General features: G+C 39.9%; 1 protein-coding gene across 4 annotated transcripts in view; it reads left to right on the top strand.

Annotated features, from left to right (window-relative positions):
- PPARG (peroxisome proliferator activated receptor gamma) overlaps positions 1–20,383 on the top strand; it is a 124,755-nt gene that overhangs the window by 9,681 nt on the left and 94,691 nt on the right. For 2 of the 4 annotated variants that reach the window (XM_055413555.2, XM_055413554.2), the window contains exon 2: positions 13,178–13,267. The gene's annotated coding sequence lies outside the window, so the exon portion shown is untranslated. Of the gene's footprint in view, positions 1–2,412; positions 3,067–13,177; positions 13,268–20,383 lie in introns of those variants that run through there. The other 2 variants (XM_055413556.2, XM_055413559.2) reach the window with 2 other exon arrangements.

The following is a 20,383-nucleotide window of genomic DNA, read 5'->3' as shown; positions in this document are numbered from 1 at the left end:
GATTTATTTATCCAACAAAAATCTATTGAGCTTCTACTTTGTGCCAAGAGCTGTTTTAGAGAAGGAGTTTAAAGCAGTGAATAAAACAGACAAGGATATCCCTCCTGACATTCATGAGTATTGTTATCTAGATTTAACGAGGGTGTTAGTGGGACAGATGATGACTAAGAGCAGGCAATAGTCTAACCCCTGCCTTGTGACCAGGCAGCGTTGCCAGGCCAGCCTGGAACTGAGTGGCTGTCTTTGAGTTAGATGTGAAGGAGGGGAACACCTGTGTCCTTGAATATTTTTCCTAAATCTCTTATATTATTTTAGCTTATACATACGTGGTATGTATCACACATAATGAATAATGTAATTATTGTATTATTTCATTTCTCTCTCAGCATCAAAGTTTACTAGCAAAGGATGTAAGGATGCATCTTTTGTTAATAAACTGTTAACTTTTCTTGAAAATACAAATAATAGGATGCTGGTTGACTTTGCAGAAGCAGTATTTATTTCATAAGTAATCTCAAAATGGATATAGTTAAGTGGTTAACTATCCAAATGAATTTAGTTCATAACTTTATTTATCAGAAAAATGAATTACACCTAACAAAAGTGAGAAACAAATTTCACTGAGTCTATCCCACTAAAATTAAAAAATGACAACAACAACACTTTTTTCCCCTGGGAAACAAAGTTAGCAACTTACCTTTTAAAAGCATATTTAGAATTTTTAAATATATCGAATATAATATTTGAGTAAAAGGAGACCCAGATCTTACTTCAAATGACTGTCCTTTGGTCAGTGTAAGTATTACAGCTATTTCAACTTCTATACTCACGACCCAGTTGTCTGATTACCATTTCAGTTCTGTTTTTAAATTCTCAGAAAATGTCTTACTGACCACTTAGAGATAAATCCTGAACAACATGAAGCTTTGAGGGGGGAAATGGTAAGGAAAATAGATTTTGGAGGAAGTTATATGAAGTTAAGTATAATTAATATTTTCTTATATAGACATGGAATATTAGAGTGCATCTCAATGCAGATGTAACCAAAGCCTTCAAACTTTACAAATTTCACCATAATTTATTCAAAAATCCGTGAACGTTTATCAGATGACCACTCGCTTTCCAGCACTAGGTTTCCTTATACAGGGAAGCAAAATCTGCCCAGCTGGTGACATGACTTTATAGTTGGTGGCCCAGGTGCTTTTCAGATTGGGGAAGGGAATCAGAATCTAGCACCAGGCAGGCAAATAAGCAAACTCAGTGAAAGTTACGAAAATAATTAAGTGCTGGAGCACAGCAGGTCGGTATGATGTGTCTTTAGGCCATTCACATGACTCCTGTGCACTTGACCGTGTGTGTGCCTGCTGGAACTGTCTCTGATCCTGACAAAGCACAGCACATACACACAGATATTTTGTTTTGGCCCCACACATTAAGTTTCAAGTGTCAGATGGATTTCCTTTGTCACACAACATACTTGTGAAATAATTCACCCTGGCCAATCGCTGTTAAACTCAGAAAATGCAGACTAACTTTACTTTTTAGCGGAAACATAATTGGAAGAGATTTACCCTGAAATGCAATTTAACACATTCCAGATTCTATATTACTCATTGTATTTGCTGATTGTTTGCAGTCAGGTCTTACACATTTTATATGCAGGTTCTGTACCAAGCAAAATTATGAATTCCTAGAGAGTTGAAATGAGCGGTGAGGATCTTTTATTCCTCTCACGTGTTTGTGCCCTGCTTACCTTCCCTAATTCACAACCCGTAGCACAGGGGACTGAGCACGTTATCATTACTTTGTAAATGCTTTCAAACTTGGTTTGATTTTGAGGACTGCTTTGTGGATTTCTCAGTGCTACTCTTCTCCACATCTTTAGCGTGAAGTGAAAGTCGCTCAGTCATGCCTGGCTCTCTGTGACCGCATGGATTGTAGCCCGTCTGGCTCCTCTGTCTATGTGGTTTTCTTGGCAAGAATATTGGAGTGGGTCGCCATTCGCTTCTCTGGGGGATCTTCCCAACCCAGGGATCGAACCCAGGTCTCCTGCATTGCAGGCGGATTCTTTACTGATGGTTAGGGAATTCCCTAAATTACTCTCTAAACATGTTTATTTCTAGTTTAACATTTTTGGTAACACAGAGTGATATGAAGTTAATGCCAGAAGAAATTTCCATTTTGCTCTGCTAAAGCGAGCAAAATGGGATATGAAAGAGAAAAAAAAAATGTTAATTATAGACTTTAGCATTCTATGTTGGATCTTTTTCTTGTCCTGGTCAGAAGAACAGGTTTTAAATGGCCTGAGGGCCAGGGCTCCGTTTTACTTTCTTGTTTGGAGACTTCCAGTGGCAACTGTAGCAGATTCAGTTTAATACTAACGCAGGGAGAAAAGTCGCTATAGATGTTATGATCCAGAAAGTTGCTTAGATTTATTACTCATGCAGAAAATAAAACCGGTTCCCTTTCAAACATTCTGTCAATTGTTAGATAAAATACTACATAGTCTTGGCCTATTCATTTGTTTATAATGTATAAAATAATTATATGCTCAGCTATTTCATATGTGAATCACAAGTATTATCACCATAATTGTTTAACAGTTAATCTCCTTTTACAAGGTAGATACACATTTATGAGCCACTTCAAATCAAAATACCAGGCAAAGGAACTGATTTACATATAAAAGCAAAGCAAACAGGAGAACTTTTTTTTTAATGTGACCTTGTGACATCTCTGCACACCCACTTTTCTCCGTAGGGCTTCATGTGTGCTGAAGAATGAAGGTAGGAGTCTCTTAGCAAGAGATTAGTGCAAGGCACTTGCACCCTCTCCACCCCTGGGCAACCTGCCACCATCCTCCTGCACCCACACCTGTTCATCTCCCACCAGGGCAAAGAGGTGTGCCATACCTGTACCTGTGACACTGAGGGAGCAGCACATGGCAGGCAGCAGGCCACGATAGAAGGAAGGATAAGAATTGACCTGGGCCTGGAGCCGGCTCTCACCGATGATCCAGGCCTGAGCTTCCTTCACTTGCACCTCGTTCACACACAGCCGGACACAGTGAGTTATGTACAGGTGTGGTAGGCTCTCGGCACAAAGGGAGACAGCAAAGCTCCTCGAACTAAGAGTTTATAAGCTACGTGAATCAAAAAGGGGCAACATTGAAGCAGTTAACCAAAAATTCAAATCAGTGTGTGGTTAAGGACTAGAGAAAGCAGGAAACAAGTGCTACGAAAATTCAGAGAATGGCAAGATCGGTGTGGAGTGGAGGGTAAACCATGGAAAGCCTGTAGAGGAGATGTGTATTGGATTATATGTGAAGAATTGAGGAATTCACAGGCTAACCTTAAGAAAAATCCAAAAGAGGGCTTATATGTAGTCATGTGGCTGATTTACTTTGCTGTAAAGTAGAAATGAACACAGCATTGTCAAGCAACTGTACTCCAATAAAAATTAATTTTGAAAAAATGGAAAATGACTTTTAAGTATACCAGAAAAGAAAAAGGAATCAACATGCAATTTCATTAACATAAAATACTCAGACTAGGCAAATTCATAGAGATCAGTTCAGTTCAGTTCAGTCGCTCAGTCGTGTCCGACTCTCCGCGACCCCATGAATCACAGCACGCCAGGCCTCCCTGTCCATCACCAACTCCCGGAGTTCACTCAAACTCATGTCCGCAGAATCGGTAGAAAGCAAATTATTTGTTGCCAGGGCTTGGAGGCAGAAAGGGCCAGGGGAGTGATTGCTTGATGGTGCAAGATTTCCCTTTGAGGAGGTTAAGCTGTTTTAGAACTTGGCAGAGGTGACAGTTGCACGACTTTAAGAATGTCCTAAATATCATTGAACTGCACACTTTAGAACAGTTAATTTTATGTATGTGAATTTTACGCAGAAGCAAAAAAAGTTCAAGGCTTGAGATGGCGTCAGAGGAGGGGGAAAGACTTTCCAGGGCAAGAAAACGAAGCCTGGACTACTGAATAATCACAGGCTTGGGAGGTCATTCTGCAGAGATCATCCCAGCAGAAGTGGGTCGTGTGTCTGTGCGAGGAGTGAGAAATGGGATTGGAGATGTAGATTTCAGATCGGATGAGAAAGGTTCTGGGGTGTAGGCAAAGGAGTGTGGGCTTTATCTTGTAAGGAGGGTTGGGATTCCAGGTCTTGGGGGGAAGAGTGAGATGATTTAATCAGAAGGTTTATTTGGCAGTAGTGTGCAGGGCAAGCAGCTAGGAGGCTATCGCAAAATCTGGACAGAGGGCCTGTCAGAACAGAAAGAGACAAAAGGAGAGGGCCGTTGTGAAGCAGCTTCTGGAGACGGCCCCTGCTCTGATGCTGCTTTGCTCACTGTTAGTTTCCGACTTGGTAAAAGGTAAGCGCAGATATGAGGATAAGCATTTACAGAGGTTTTTAATAGAAAACAAACTTACACTTACCAAAAGGGAAGGGGGAGATAAATTAAAACTCTTTGAGACTAGTAGATACATATACTATGTATTTTGGAGTAGGAACTGACAACTCACTCCAGGATGCTTGCCTGGAAAAATCCCATGAAATGAGGAGCCTGGTGGGCTATAGTCCATGGCGTCAGAAAGAGTCGGACTTGACTAAGTGACTGAGCACGGATACACTACTATATATAAAATAAATAATCAGCAAGAACCTACTGTATAGCACAGGGAACAAATTCAGTATCTTGTAGTAACCTATAGTGGAAAAGAATCTGAAAAAAAGAATATATATGTATGTATAATTAAATCACTTTGCTGTACCCCTGAAACTAACACAACATTGTAAATCAACTATATGTCAAATTTTAAAAACTAAATGAAAAGCATCATTAATGGGGATAAAAAAGTCTATATTGTCATGACATTCAGGCACATGCTTTTTTGCAGTTTATAAGTATCCACAACATATTAAAAAGAAAAATGCCTTCATCCCGAGTTAGAACTCCCCTGCCCTAAAGGACAGATGGACTGGACTTAGGGACTGGGTCTTGCAGGGCAGTCGTCAGCCGCGTCATCAGTTTTATGGCTCATTTTTATGGCACTTTACCCTGTGCCACGCGTCGTGCTGGCTCTCAATGAACAGTGAGCAAGGCAGCTGCTCTATTCCCTTATGGAACTCCTAGGTCATAGATTGTCAAAGAATTGCTGGAAATTAAAGGGAGGCATACGTGAGCTCAGTGTAAAGGAAAAAAATCTCACAACTACAGTTGTCCAAAGGTGGGGAAGGCTGTCGTGTGAGGGCCAAGTGCGTGCTTTTGTCAGTAGAGATATTTAGGCAGAATCTGAATGGCTGTCTGTTAAGAGGTCTTATTTGATAGGAGAAATGAATCAGGGACCTTATAAAGTCCCTTCCGATGTTAAGGTGATTCCCTGTTCTGTAACATTAACTTAGAAGAACAGAGTTCTTTCTCTTTTTTAAAATTGAAGTGTAGTTGATTGACAGTATTGTGTAAGTTTCAGGTATACAGCTAGTGATGGCAGCATTTTTGCAGATTAGATTTCTCTCTCTGTCTTATTTGACCATGTTGGAACAGCAATGGCTACTGCCATTCTCATCGGTACTTGTAATGGTATTTCCCTACATTTGCCTGCAAATTTGATTTTTAAACATACCTGTGCAGTGAGTTCCACAGTTCTTTTTAAAGAAAGTACTGTTCTTGAATGCCATCTCAGCTGTCATTTATTTCCAATTTTACTATTCATTAAGTTCCTCTTCCATGTGACATTTGCACAGGCAACGCAGATTTCTGCAGAAGTAAGTTACATAAATCACAGGCAGGCTGCTGACCCCTAAATCATTAGTCCCCACTCCTGTGATGTAACACAGAGGCCGAACAAGACCAGGCATGGCTACCCATGTGGGGAATGTCTTTGGGTTTCCATTTTGGTGTGGGTGAAAGCTCAAATAACTTTTATTACTCAGCTTATTTCACTTAGTTATGACAAGTCTCAGACTCTTACTGTCAACATTTGAGCAGTTCAAATGATCGTAGATTGATTGTACTTGGGAGGATCCGGAGAACTAGACTCCTGTAGGAGTGATGCGTGCATGCTCAGTGCTCAGTCGTGTCGGACTCTTTGAGGCCCCACGGACTTTAGCCCACCAGGCTCCTCTGTCCATGGGATGTTCCAAGCAAAAATACTGGAGTGGATTGCCATTTCCTACTCCTGGGAATCTTCCCAACCCAGGATCGAACCCACATCTCCTGCATCTCCTGCCTTGGCAGGTGAACTGCTGAGCCATCTGGGAAGCCCTGTACTCACTAAATATTTGTTGCGTGTTGTTCATCAAGCAAGATGGTGGACAAAGCCCTTCACATGGGAAACCACTATAAACACAAGCACGAAAGTACAGAAAGTGTGAGTTTAGAGAAAAAACAAAGACAAGCTCCTGAAGGCGGCAGCATCCTTTGGTAATCACCGGCGTGAACACTTTTTGGCTCAGAAGTTGTGGAGGCTTCTTAATCTCCACACAATATTTAAGATCCCAGTGCTGGCCCTTTCTGAGTCTGTGTCCACAGAGAGCAGCTGAGCTGAAATGGGAAAAGTCATTTCCCCTGGCTCTGCTTTCCGGGCCTCTGCTCTCCCGCCTCTCCCCTCCTTACCCCGCTCCTCCTGCCTCTCCCTGCCCCTCGATTCTTGCTCTTCTTGTGTGTGGTTGTTTCGTTGCTCAGTCGTGTCCGACCATTTTGCAGCCCCATGGACAGTAGCCGGGTGGCTCCTCTGTCCATGAGGCGTCCCAGGTAAGAATACTGGAGTGGGTTGGCATTCCTCTTCCGGGGATCTTCCTGACCCAGGGCTCAGACCTGCGTCTCCTGCATTGGCAGGTGGGGTCTTTACCACTGCCCTGTTCTTACTCTACCTCTGTTCTTACTCTCCACCCCCCCATTTTTTTTTTAATATTCTGGTGTTTTCTATATTCTGTCCCCTTTTTTCCTTCTTTTTCTGCTCTCTCATCTGAGGGCCCGCTTCCTTTTCTCATTTCCCAGTTTCTAATATGTCTGTTTTTGGTCCAGTCTCTTAAATACAATATGGAGAAGGAATATATTTTTAATCTATGAATCAAATAAGAACATAGGTTTTTTTTTTTATTTTTTTGCGGTATAATTGACATAACTGACATAAATTGACATAAATTTAAAATGTACATGCTGGTGATTTGAAATACCTATGCATTGTGAAAGGCTTCCCTCCATTTGTCAGTTAACATCCATCACCTCACAAATACCTCTCTCTCCCTTTTTTTTTTCTTTAGTGGAGAGAACGTGTAAGTTCTGTGCTCTTAGCACAGTTTGATTATATGACACAGTGTTAACAGCTTTAGTCACCATGATGTACATTGAGGACTTTTTACTCCAAATGTAACATGAGCAACATGCTTATGTTGCTCTTTCAGATATGGAATAAAATTAATTATCACTTATAAATGGATTTTGATTGATTTTTTAAAAAAATTGGTGAATCACTAATGCTCAGATTTGGAGAAGGGGATCAACAGATCTTAAGTTATAATTCCTAGTAAAGCACCATAGCTTATTGAAATAGCTAATTGTCTTTAACAACCTTAGTTCCTCATTTTTCCACATGGTACATGTATCAGATATATATAATGGGATCCTCTAGCACCATCTAATTTTTTAAATTATATCTTTATTTACACAGTTACACAAGAGCTGGAATATTTCTCTGTTCTGTTCATTGTTTATCCCCAGTGCCTAGAACACTGCTAACACATGTCAGATGCTCAACAAGTAATTGTTGCTTTTTTTTTAAGTTTGGAAGTCTTGTTTTTTTTTTTAATATTTAGTTTTATTTATTTATTTGACGGCACCGGGTCTTAGTTGTGGCTTGCAGGATTTTTGATGTTTGTTGGGGCGTGAAAGCTCTTGTTGCTGCTTGTGGGATCTAGTTCCCTGACCAGGGATCAAACTCAGGCCCCCTGCGTTGAGAACACAGAGTCTTAGCCAGTGGACCACCAGGAAGTCCCTATTGCTTCTCATTTCAAATCTACCGTTTCATTCTCCTTCCTAATCCTGAATAGGTGTCATGACTTTTTGGAGTAATATTATTATTCATTGGGATAACTTAGTTTGAGATCGGTTTGTAAATGTAACCATAGGATTTCATGTTTAGATAATGCTTCCTTCCAGTTCAGTCTCCACTTCAGTCTGCTCCACAGTTTAAATCCTCAGCGAAACTGTCACTTACCCATCCTTCTAAAGGATTCTTCCTTAACTATCTCAGGCATCAAAAAAGTAACCCAGCAATTGATAGTAATAGTTAATATTTACTGAGCCCTGATTCTGTATCAGGCTCTATTTTAGGCACATTGTCTCATTTTAGTCCTCCAGCAACCTGTTAAAGGTATACACGGTTATCTCTATTTTGCAGATGAAGAAACAAACCCAGAGAGGTAAAAATAACCTGCCAGGTGATAAAACTAAGATCTGAACTCAGGCAGCCTAAACCCAGGCGCCTTGTCTTGCACACACAAACACGAGTCTAATTTCCCAGTATTTAACTTGCCGGAGAATGAGATAAATACACCCCATACTACCAGCACCGTTCCACACCTCACAATCCCATCCACAGAAGTGCAACCATATTCAGATGCACCCAAGGATTAGATCCAAGCTTTTCACTTGTTCTGGCTCACTGCCAGTTGGTTTATGTGTTAGCAGGAAGCAACTTGAAAGTACTTGTAACTGTTACTTGTGACAAAGTAAAGTAGATCACCAAATCTTTATATTCAGTAACTCCGCTGTCACTGAAAACCAGCCGCTCTTAGGAGATTCTCTATTTCCATTTTTCCCTTTCTCTTAAATTCCTCTTCATTCAAATAAAGTCACTTTATTTTGTCACCTCAGGCTATAGACATCAATAGCCAGTTTTGAATGAGAATGTTATAAAAATCTAGGGAAGGGTATGATTGACTCATCTTGACTCTGGCTTCTCATGGAATCAGTCAGCAGTTTGGGGGCGGGGAGGTCAGTGGCAGACCAGGTATTTAACTCAATGGGATAGAAATTAGTCATTTGGGAGCATTCATACACTTTCACCTTCCCTCAGAGCACCAAAGAGACTTTTCATTTGAGAACACCTTGGAGAAGGAAATGGCACCCCACTCCAGTATTCTTGCCTGGGAAACCCCATGGACAGAGGAGCCTGGTGGGCTGCAGTCCATGGGGCCCCAAAGAGTCGGACACGACTGAGCGACTTCACTTTCTTTCTTTTTCTTTTCTTTCCCCTGTCCCTTAAAAAAGTTAATTTTACTTGGTCAGTTCCTGCATTTTTGTCAGGTATTGGAGAATGAGAAGAAAGGGGCTGGACATGAAAAGTTGGAGGAGATTTAAGTTGCCACAGTTCTAAAGAGATGGGACAGAGAGGAAGGAGAGATTGTGACATTACTGGGCTGGGGACGGAGGACATGTTGAGTTAGGAGGACTTTTGCTAAAGGAGACGCTGTGGAAAGCATAGGGCATGAAAAAGTCAAAGGGAAGGGCGGTGGGAAGGGTCTCCTGTGGTTTTGAGTTGAGCTTCCTTGAACGTCTGGTGGCTCAGACAGTAAAGAATATGCCTGCAGTGCAAAAAAACCCAGGTTCAATCCCTGTATTGGGAGGATCCCCTGGAGAAGGGAATGGCAGCTGCTCCAGTGTTCTGGCCTGGAGAATTCCATGGACAGAGGAGCCTGGCAGGCTATAGTCCATGGGGTTTCTAAAAGTTGGACATGACTTACCGACTTTCACTTAACCGTTTTCAAGTGTTTCACAAATAGAATGAAAACCAAGAAAAGCCTAATGGAATTATTAAGAAGGAGCCCACTTGTCACTTTTGCTTGAATTTCAGTAGAAAGATGGGTGGCAAAAGCCACACTGAAGTGGGTTGAGTGAAATAATGGAAAGTGAGAAAAATGTTCAAATACATTTGAAAACTAGTGAGCTAAATAGCTAAGCACGTGGTTATTGTTGATACTGTTGGGCTTTTTTCTGATCGTGGGGCTTATAGAACATATGCACTGTTAATGTGCTTTATTCATCTCCAAATATGAACAATATGTGCAGATTCATTTTGTGGTGGAAGCTTTTCCACTGGAAAATCTTGAGGAATCTAGTTATGTATAGAATGTATATTTGGGGAGATTCTGTTGTAATATTTCACAAACAGATGATGTTGGCTGTAACTTTGAGATTCATATTCTTGTTTTTAAAGTTTCTTAGATCTGTAAGGAAATATTTTCAAGAATGAATGTTGAATTTTACTGGGTATTTTTCTGGTAGTTTTTGAGATAGTCATGTGGTTGCTTTTAAAATTTGATCCAGTGCTGGAACACATTATTCTAATAGGTTTTCCAATATTAAATCTTCTTTGTCTTTCTGAGGTAAATCCAACTTTATTATGGTGTTTTATTCTTTTACTGTACTATTGGCATTTGTTCATTAGCATTTTATTTGTACATTAGCGTCAGTATTAATAAGTGAAGTTGGTATTTTTGTTCTTATTAGGTGTTGAAAATTAATTTGGTCACTCTTTTTTTTCCTACTCAGAAACAATTTTTGTAGCAAAAAACATTTCTGCCTTGAACACTTGAAAAAAATTATAAAATTATCAAGGCCCAGAGCTTCTTGGGGAAGTAATTCTTTGATAGTTGTTTCCATTTTTAATTATTTTCCTGTCCCGTAAGTCGACTTTTACCATTTTTACCATTTCAAACAGAGTAGAGTAAGTTGTCCTTTGGCTTGCATTATCATCTACTTAGATTCTGGTAGAAAGCCTGTCTCAGATAATAGAAAGGTGGGTGCATAGGTGTTAACAGACCCTGTCTAGTGTGGGTTCTACTGAAGTGGGAGGGACTTGTCTGCTCTCTTCACAGCCTAGTTCTCTGGCTTACATCGATGAGGAGAGAGATTTATGAACGAATGACTCTACACCTGGCAACCCACTCCAGTGTTCTTGCCTGGAGAATCCCAGGGACGGGGGAGCCTGGTAGGCTTCCGTCTGTGGGGTCACACAGAGTCGGACACGACTGAAGTGACTTAGCAGCAGCAGCAGCAGACTCTACACCAGTCTACATTTAACTGATCAGATGGGGAACATGAAAGAACTATAACCCTTGGTATATACCGCCCCCAGAATGGATCTTGTTTCTGCCCAATTATTTGTTACATTTTATGTCTGGAAACTATACCTCCTATGGCACAGTGCAGTTCTGAATGGATGCAGAGAGCGAATTACTATATTTACCAAAGGCAAGGGGCCTGAGAAAAAGTTAGACTTTCTGAAAGTCACAGAAACTGGCTCAGTTTTCTGTCTGGTCCAACTGTTAGGGCCACAAGGTTGGAATACATTGCAGTTTCCAGAGAGCTTAACTTCCTTCCTGTCAATTTTTTTTTTTAATGAATCCATATGTATTTCAGGTGAATGTCAAGAAAAGCTAATATGATTTAATCTTAGCCTGGAGTCAACATTCTTTACTTTTTCAGATAGAGATTTTATTCAAATTTTTCTTTATCAATATTCTTTCCTTGTGTTTTCACATATTTAAACCCTTTTCAGTTGACTTAAGGGTGAAAAAAGTCAAAGTGGTAATCCGCTGTAGATAAGTTGATTCTCACGTATTATGTGTATTATATGTTATGAACAGTTTTGATGTGGGGACTCCTTTCAGTTTTTACTAACAGATGAGAGAGCCTTTCACATGCAGACTACATTGCTATAATACAGATCAACAGTCAGAAAGCAAAGCATGCTGGTCCAAAACTCAGACAAGTTAGCTCTATCTGTGCCCCATGCTGAACACAAAATAGTTACCTTAACCATTGATACTGAGTTCACATTAGGAGGTTTTCAATTTCCAAACAGAAGTACTAGCCAGTGCTGGGGAAACAAACAAATAATCAAACAAAATACACTGGCCACAGTTTATATTCTTTTAATGCAGAAATAACAAAATGAGAAAACATTTTATATTCATGATCCACTACGTTTATGCCTTTTATACAGTTCATGAGGTTCTCACAGCAAGGATAGAGGTGGGTTGCTGTTTCCTCCCCTGGGAAAGATTGAGGGCAGAAGGAGAAGAGGGCATCTGAGGATGAGAGGACTGGAAGGCATCGCTGATGCAATGAACGTGAACTTGGGCAGACTCGGGGAGATGGTGAGGGCCAGGGAGGACCGGCGTGCTTCTGTCTGTGGGGCCGCAAAGAGGCCTGACTGGGCAGCTGAACAACAACAGCACGTTTATGCCATGCGTTGGGTGTAATAGATTAGTTTTTGCAAATTCTAGATGGAAGGGTGCAGAATTTTTAAAAAAGAAAAGAAAAATGAGAATTTGGGGGAGGTTAGACTGGGCAGAATGTTGGGTCTGGCTGTTGGGACTTTGAAGGCCCTGATGATAAGGCTTTGGCACTGGGTGCTGTTTTGTCTTTATGGAATGTACAGCTATTCTCGGATCCCTGAGTCCTTTGTAAGAGCCAAGGATACACATTCTTAGACCTTTGGCATGATTACTCAATAATCTGCTCTGAGCGTCTTCCTTTTATAAATCTGATCCACTGGGAAGGGAGTTTGGGGGAGAATGGATACATGTATGAATAAGGCTGAATCCCTTTGCTGCCCACCCGAAACTGTCACAATTGGCTATACACACAAATAAAATAAAAAAGTTTAAAAAAAAATTTTTTTAAGGCTCCACATGAAATGTGTGACATCTCTTGTCTCTAAATGGTTGTGACACTTTTACTTTAGGTTAGCAGGCATGTGCCCTCTAGAACAAGCTTGTATTTTCATAAATGCCATCTTTGCTGTATATAACTTTTATCAATCACCTGTCTTTTGAGGTGAGAAATCCTTTTAAGATCTAATTTTTCTTAAGTCTGCACAGCAACACAGGAGCGATTATTAATTCTGCATTAAAGATGGGTGAGACAAAGGACCTTGACTCCTGATCAGTGACAGACTTGTCTTTTCAGGAAGGTTCTCCGTGATTTATGAGTCAGCCTGTTGTTTGCTTCTAGAGAATGCAAAGCATTCTAAGCTCAGGGAAAGCAAACATTCAGGATGGAATCCAACAGAGGAAATACACGTATGTGTGCTTATCCATTTTGACAGATGAGGTTGTCTAAGAATTTGAATATGTGTGTATATTAAAAATCTCTCTTTTCAGTTTTCAGGTTTGAAAGAAGCCACAGCATACAACTCTAAGCCACAGACGTACAAGAGGGACATTTCCTAAGACCAGTGTCACCCCTGAACGGTAGGTAAACTCAGAATTTATTGTACTAAATTTGTATTTAAAAGAATCTTTAAAAAAAAGAAACTGCGAATGCTTCATATTATTTTATTGCAAAATTTCTTAGAGAGCTTTTATTTTGACTGTCATAATACTTTCTACTGTATAATCTACCAGTCAGTGAATGGAGGCCACAGTAACTTACTTGTCTAAGACAAAACAAAGATAGGAACGTGACCTAGAAGTTGAGAAAATAACTCAGATCCTTAGAAAATAAGTCTCAAGTACATTATGTTAGATTCCTGTGTTAGTAGTTAAATTGAGAGAAAAATAAAAATATCTTGCCTGATTCCCGGTAAGTCTTTCAGCCATGATGCCAGGCCACAGAGGAGAAAGTAGCTTAATTTATCCAGTGCCCAGGTATATATATTCTATCTGGGACATTAAAATCCAGTGCTGCAGTTATTTATTTTATTATTCAAGTAATTCCAACTCCCAGTGACCAAGGCTGGAATAATTTGAACAATAAAATTTTTAAGAACTACAGCTTTGGATTACAACCCCCATCTACATACAATCATGTTACACACACACACACACATGATTCTATACTGATATAAAGGGCTTCTCTGGTGGCTGAGATGGTAAAGAATCCACCTGCCAATGCAGGAGACACAAGTTTGATCCCTGGGTCGGGAAGATTCCCCTGGAGGAGGAAATGGCAACCCACTCCAGTATTCTTGCCAGGAGAATCCCTTGGACAAAGAAGCCTGGCGGGCTACAGTCTGTGGGGTTGCAGAGACTGAGACACGACTGAACGAGTGAGGCACAAAACAGTATAAATGATTGACTGAACGAATAAGTGAGTGGAAGGAGAAGTACTTTTCCGAACAGAAGAGTTTAAACCAGTGAACGCGAAAGGGACGAGGGAGATGGAAAATTGCCTTCAGAGAACCCCAGCAGCAGTGACTGCTCCCGGCAGGCCCACTGACCAGTACTCAGAGATGAGAGTGTCAGGAGGAGCAGAATATGGACACAGAACCTCAAAGCATCTCCCTCCAAATGTCTATTAATTACAAAGAGAAAAGTAGTCACTGCATGGAGGAGAATCCTGGCAGAGCCCACTTTAACCAAGTAATCCAGGTCAATAGGTTTATATCCACAGTAATAAGAAATATTGAAAAGGGCCCATCAGGTCCTCAGAATTCCTCCCCCAAATTCATAACGGTAGTTGAATCTGAGAAAATGTTCTCTGTTCTGTTCTGTTCAGTCGCTCAGTCGTGTCCGACTCTTTGCGACCCCGTGGACTGTAGCCTACCAGGCTTCTCCATCCATGGGATTTTCCAGGCAAGAATACTGGAGTGGGTTACCATTTCCTTCTCCAGGGGATCTTATAGACATCCCACGAAACACCTCACCAGCGCTCTTCAACGGTGTCCAGGGCATGAAAGACAAGGAAACACCGAGGTACTGCACGTTCAATATGTGCACTTTACTGGGTATCAAGGATTCCTCAGTAAAACCCTTAAAAAAAAGAAGAAGAAAGAGTGAGAAACTGGGGGAAATGAGGAGAAATAGCTACGGAACACAGTGTGGGATCCTGGGCTGGGCCCTGGAACGGAGAACGGGCACGAGTGGAAAAGCTGGTGAAATCCGAATCAAGCTGTTTACATTCTCGTGCCAGTTCATTTATTAGTTTTCCTCGGCGGGCTGTGGATGTAAAACGTTCACAGTAGGAAGCCCAGCACGGGTGACATGGGAACTGTATCTCTGCAACGTTTCTGTCAACCTGAAATTATTTCAAGATGAGACGTTCTTTCGAAGTTACACTGGAGTCCCTCAGTAACCATTCTCATTAGATGCTCACTGGTTTTCAGAGGGAGTTTCTGTTTGTTTGCCAACTTTAGAACACGCTTCTCATCAAGGATTACACCTTGAGCTGTTTCTTAATCCTGTGCGTACACAGAGCTTCCTTAGGCTCCACAGCCTTCCTCCCCACATAGTTCTTCAGCTCCATAGGCTTCCTCCACACGTAGTTCTCCAACCAGTTCTTTCCAGCCCCTAGAAAACCTGTGAGTTGGGGAGGGGGACACCCACAAGGCTCTGCATCCTCGGAATCACCTCTTAGCAAAAATTTTAGCTGGCGATGGTCAGGGTGTGACTTCAGTGTTCAAACTAAGTCTGCACCTCATTGGTGATCTCTGGGTCCACCGTTCTTGATGCAAGACAGCATTTGAACAAGCCCATAGAATTAGGAGCCTTATATTTGAATGGTGAAGATAGAAGATCGCGCTGTTTTCAGGTAAACTGTCTGGGAATTCTGTGAATACAAGGAATAATAAGGGAACTTTGATTCTTAAAGGAAGTCGATAGCTGCATTGTTTGCTTTGAAAATCAGTTTAACTGAAAAAGAAAAAAAAAAAACTCAAAAAACCCAAAGCCACTTTAAAATCAAAAGACTAAACTCTTGAAAGACCAAGTAAGGTGCAGACATGTACTCTGGCTTCTGAAAATGAGCATTTGGGCATGAAAAACAAAATACTAAGTATTAGTTCTTCCCTGAAGGTTTTTGTCATCAGCTCTCTTGTGTGTTCAACCAGTTTGGTAAACTACACTAGTTCAGAAACTTTAAGAGAAACAAGAAGAAACCGAAGTGTCATCTGAATAGTCAGATTCGTAGAGATGGCAGGTAGGCTGGTGACCAGGAGCTGGGAGGACCGGGGCATGGGAGTTTAGTGTTTAAAGGGAACTCAGTTTCAGTCTGGGAAGATGAAAAAGCTTTGGATGGTAGTGATGGATGCATAGCAGTGTGAGTGCACTTAATGCCACAGAACTGTACATTTTTAAATGCTTAAAATGGTACATTTTTATGTAAGTGTATGTTTTACCAGCACTTTAAAAAGTGAAAAAATAACTAGAAATCTTTAGCAATTCCATTCCCCTTCTTTCTAGGGTGCCCAGCTATGAGCAGAATCTCTGACTGGGGTGTTTCTCCTTGGGAGGAATCTTTTTTAAAAATCTGGAGATGATTTCCTGGACATTACTTACCAACCAGAAGTTTAAATGGCCCCGTATCATAAGTGGTGCAAGTAGAAAGGAACCTGGTACACAGGAAACAGGAGAGCTGGGTAGTCAGGAGAGTTTTGCTTTTGGGTTAATTTATAACTAAGACAAATGAATCTATAAAAAGAAGAAAAGCCCCATAAGAATTATGTTAACTGATGGTAAGGGAGAAAAAAGGGTTTAGATAAAAGATATCTGAACTCGTTTGGTCCCAGTGATTTTATGGCTGAGGAATTCAATTAGAGGTGTACCGGCCAGAGGGAATCGCAGTCCTGTAAATTACTAATAGGACCCCACGATCTTTATCGTTTTCTGTGTGTGCTCACATGCAGGGTTCAGGCCTGCCCTCTGTAAATACACCTTCTGCTCAGCTATGCTGCTGGCTACAGACGCAGAGCTGCAGGGCTGGAACGCAGGCAGGGTTCTGAAACTTTCAAGGTGGGGAGTTGGTACGGATAGAAATAAGATTAGGAACTAGGACAAATAAAATGACTTTGGCTCTTGAATTTGGGCCATTGGGTTTGTCTCATTTCACATTAGATTCTTTCAAGATGTTTCTGTTACTGAAAAGCTGTGAAATATCTTTTACAAGAAAAAGACCACCAGTAATCACACTATACTAAGCTAATAAACTACTATTCTAACTTCTGCTTAGTTTCTTGTAGTTCTAGCTGACCTATGTATGTTTTAAAATCACTAACAGCTATGGTTTATGTAGTATTTCTGCTTCTTTCCCTGTTAGATTACATGTCTTTCTCCCTTTTTACATGGCTTTCAGATGTCATAACGACAACATGGTGGTTCATCTTAGTGATCTCACAGAACTTAGTTAGCCAGTTTTTAGGTGGCTTCTAATTTTCCAGTTGTTGTGCAGTTACTGTTTATTCTTATTCAGTGACATACAGTGACTATCTTCATGCACATACTGCACTTTTCAAAAAAGTCATTTTCTTCAGATTAATTGCTTTAAGAGGAGTTCTATGTTAAAAGTTTTGAGCAACTGTATTTACTCCTGCATTATTCGTTTTTATGACATTTCACATTGCTCTGAGAATATATTAGCAGCAAATTGAACAAAGGCATATTTCCAGAGCATGTGTTTAAATGGTTTCTGTTCATTTGAATCTATTATCGTTTAGCTCTGGGGGTGTGTGTGTGTGTGCATGCGTGTGTGTGTGTGTGCATGACAGCAGAATGAGGGTGGAGAGTGAAGAGTTTCACTGGTTGTTTAGATATTAGAATAATATGAGCTTTGTGGGGAGAAGGAAATGGCAACCCACTCCAATGTTCTCGCCTGGAGAATCCCAGGGACGGGGGAGCCTGGTGGGCTTCCGTCTATGGGGTCACACAGAGTCGGACACGACTGAAGTGACTTAGCAGCAGCAGCAGCAGCAGGGTTGTGTCGGGAGGTGTTGGTTTTGTTCTGGGTTGGGAAAAACCAACTTGGTTGCAGTGAAGTTGCAGATTATTTCCTGGAGTTATGCCAAATTTGAATCAGATGTAAAGTCTGTGCTGTAGGTCCCTGTGGCCTTTAAGTCTGCATGCTGCTAGTTGTTATAAAGGAATGATGGCTTTAGAAAATGCAGGTTTAACTAAGTAGCACTTCCAGAGAGACGGATGCAAACGCTTTTTTAAGGATTTATTTCAATCAAATATTTTAAATTGGTAGTTTGAATATTTGAAGGGAATAGTAATTTTAGGATAAAGATATAATGATAAGAGAAAATTTTAAGATACAAAATTATATGTTTAAAATGTATTACAATGAGTAGAAAAAGATTGTTGGTGATTGTCTTTCCTTTTTATTCTAAACTCTCATTTGGGAGTTAAGTGTAACAGTTAATGATGTGAAATAGAGATTACAGCTTTTTAACTACAGTGCAGTGCACTATACGTTTCACTATCAAATAAGCAACATAATAACAATAAAGATCATTTAAAGAAAAAGATTATCTATAATCATTGAAACTAATTTCTGCAAGTTGCTTTCCCGTTCTTACGTTTATATAGAATTTGAGAAAGAAAATACACTATCCCTGAGCCTTGATGTCTGTGAAATTAAGAAATTATGATAAATGATTTCTAAGTTATCTTTTCATTCAAAAACAGTATTTTAAAACCTAACTGTGTCTAAACTCTGTAACGTCTTCTGGAAAAACATATAAATTGATCACCATGAGTACTATCGTTACCTAGAAAATGTGAGTCACTGCTATGAAATGTAGAGGATTAACTCCAAAAAATTAAGCCCGAAAGAAAAACTTCTGTAATGTTCGCAGTTTATTAAACTGAAGAATTCATGGTAGGGTGAGGGGTTTGACTATTTGAGACTCTTGAGTAATGATTTCAATAAAGCAATGTTTGGCCTCAAGTAGTAATTTTAATAAAACTTACTGTACAAAGGTCTGATAAGAGAGAATACAAAAAATTACTTTTGGCATGACTTGATTTTCATTTATAACTGTGCTTTCATTCTTGTAAGAGAAAAAAGGTTTTAATCTTTCTGTAATCTCATAATTTTGATGTTTTCATGAACTGACGGTGTGTAAAATTACTGATTTTTGGCACCTAGTTAGACCAGTTAGGAAAAATGTACTTGTCTTCCTCATCTCTCCTTCCAGGATTTTATTTGCCTTTTTAAAAATGCCAGTAATGAGCTGTGCTGTAGCTTGATTGGTTCTTTGGCTACTCCCAATAACGTGCATAAATTCTGCCATATAGGATCAACTTAACATGGTAAGAGCTTCACCATTGGAGGCCATTGCTATTCCATGGACCATAAAGTGAAGCCACTGTGATTTCTCTGTATTATTCTAGTTGTTGTTTTGATTTTTCTTTCTTTACACTTATGAACTCCTTGTCCTTCAGTCCAGATCTTGTGATCTGAAATCATTTAAATTATTGAAGGCTTGATATTTTTAACCTTTTATACTCTCAGTAGACAGGACATAGGAAATTTAGTGACGTAAGCATCTTTAATAATCTTTAAAAGTCATAAGACTTGGTAGCTGAGACAAGAAACAATTAGGCATAAATTTCAGGGAAATACCAAAATGGCATGACTTGTGTTCTTTTGTTAGCAAGCCAATTGGCTTTCCTTTCAAACCCAAGGAATAAGTCGTGTGGGCACCTTTTATGATTTCAGTTTCATCTGCATCACAGAAATATATGTTTCCCTAAGTTTACTCACTATAATTTGTGATTGCTATTTTTCTTATCTGTGAAGGAAGTACAACAGTTCCCACTAGGGAAATACCATGTTAAGTTGATCCTAAAATAAGGAATCTAAGGGAAAGGTCACATCCTAATAACTTGTGCAAATCTAAATTCCCATGGAGCTTTAAAATTATTTTGTAGCAATAGAGTATTAACAATGCGTTGCTGAACTTCTTCCAGATAGCATCATAAAATTGAGAACACTGTTGTGTACAGAAATAACCACTGATATATCAGTACAATTGACAAGACCTATTTTTTTTTTTTTTTAGCAATCCATTTTGAGCATCCAGAGAAATCTAGCATGAATCATAAACCACAAAATGCTTTTGGTTGCTTTCACTGAAAATGTAAGGCATATTACTCAGGAAGTAGTATAATAATTATATACAGAGAAAGGGATTTTTCCTGTAACTACAGAGATGTTTAATACTCCACTTTTTACCAGCCCTGACCCCCAGTCATACTTTGGAAGAATCCTAAGTATGTAATTCTAGACGGAGTTCCTGCTTCCAGGAACACCTGAAAGTTGACACCTGAACATCAGGGACACCTAGGCTATAGTCTCTCCTTTTCTGTTAGTTGGCAATCTGTTAAAATCTCTGGGCCTCAGTTTCCTTATCTGTTAAGATATTGATTATGAGGATCAAGTAAGATCAAATAAATACAGGGCTTAGAAAAATTTTTTACAGATCATATATCTTTAAGATGTTACTATAGTCACTGTTTTTAGTTTTCATCTTTTCCACATGAGGAAATTTAATGCTTATCCGTGTGATAGAGCATATGTTCAAAGAATGTCTACAGCTATTCAATATCTTTGTAATATCTCTGTTCAGGAATGGCATTAGGCTCCTTCAT

The sequence above is a fragment of the Moschus berezovskii genome, chromosome 24 (assembly GCF_049115385.1).
Source record: "Moschus berezovskii isolate FMDL1 chromosome 24, NW_MosBer_1.0, whole genome shotgun sequence".
Classification (NCBI taxonomy): domain Eukaryota; kingdom Metazoa; phylum Chordata; class Mammalia; order Artiodactyla; family Moschidae; genus Moschus; species Moschus berezovskii.
This window is presented reverse-complemented; position numbering and strand designations above follow the sequence as displayed.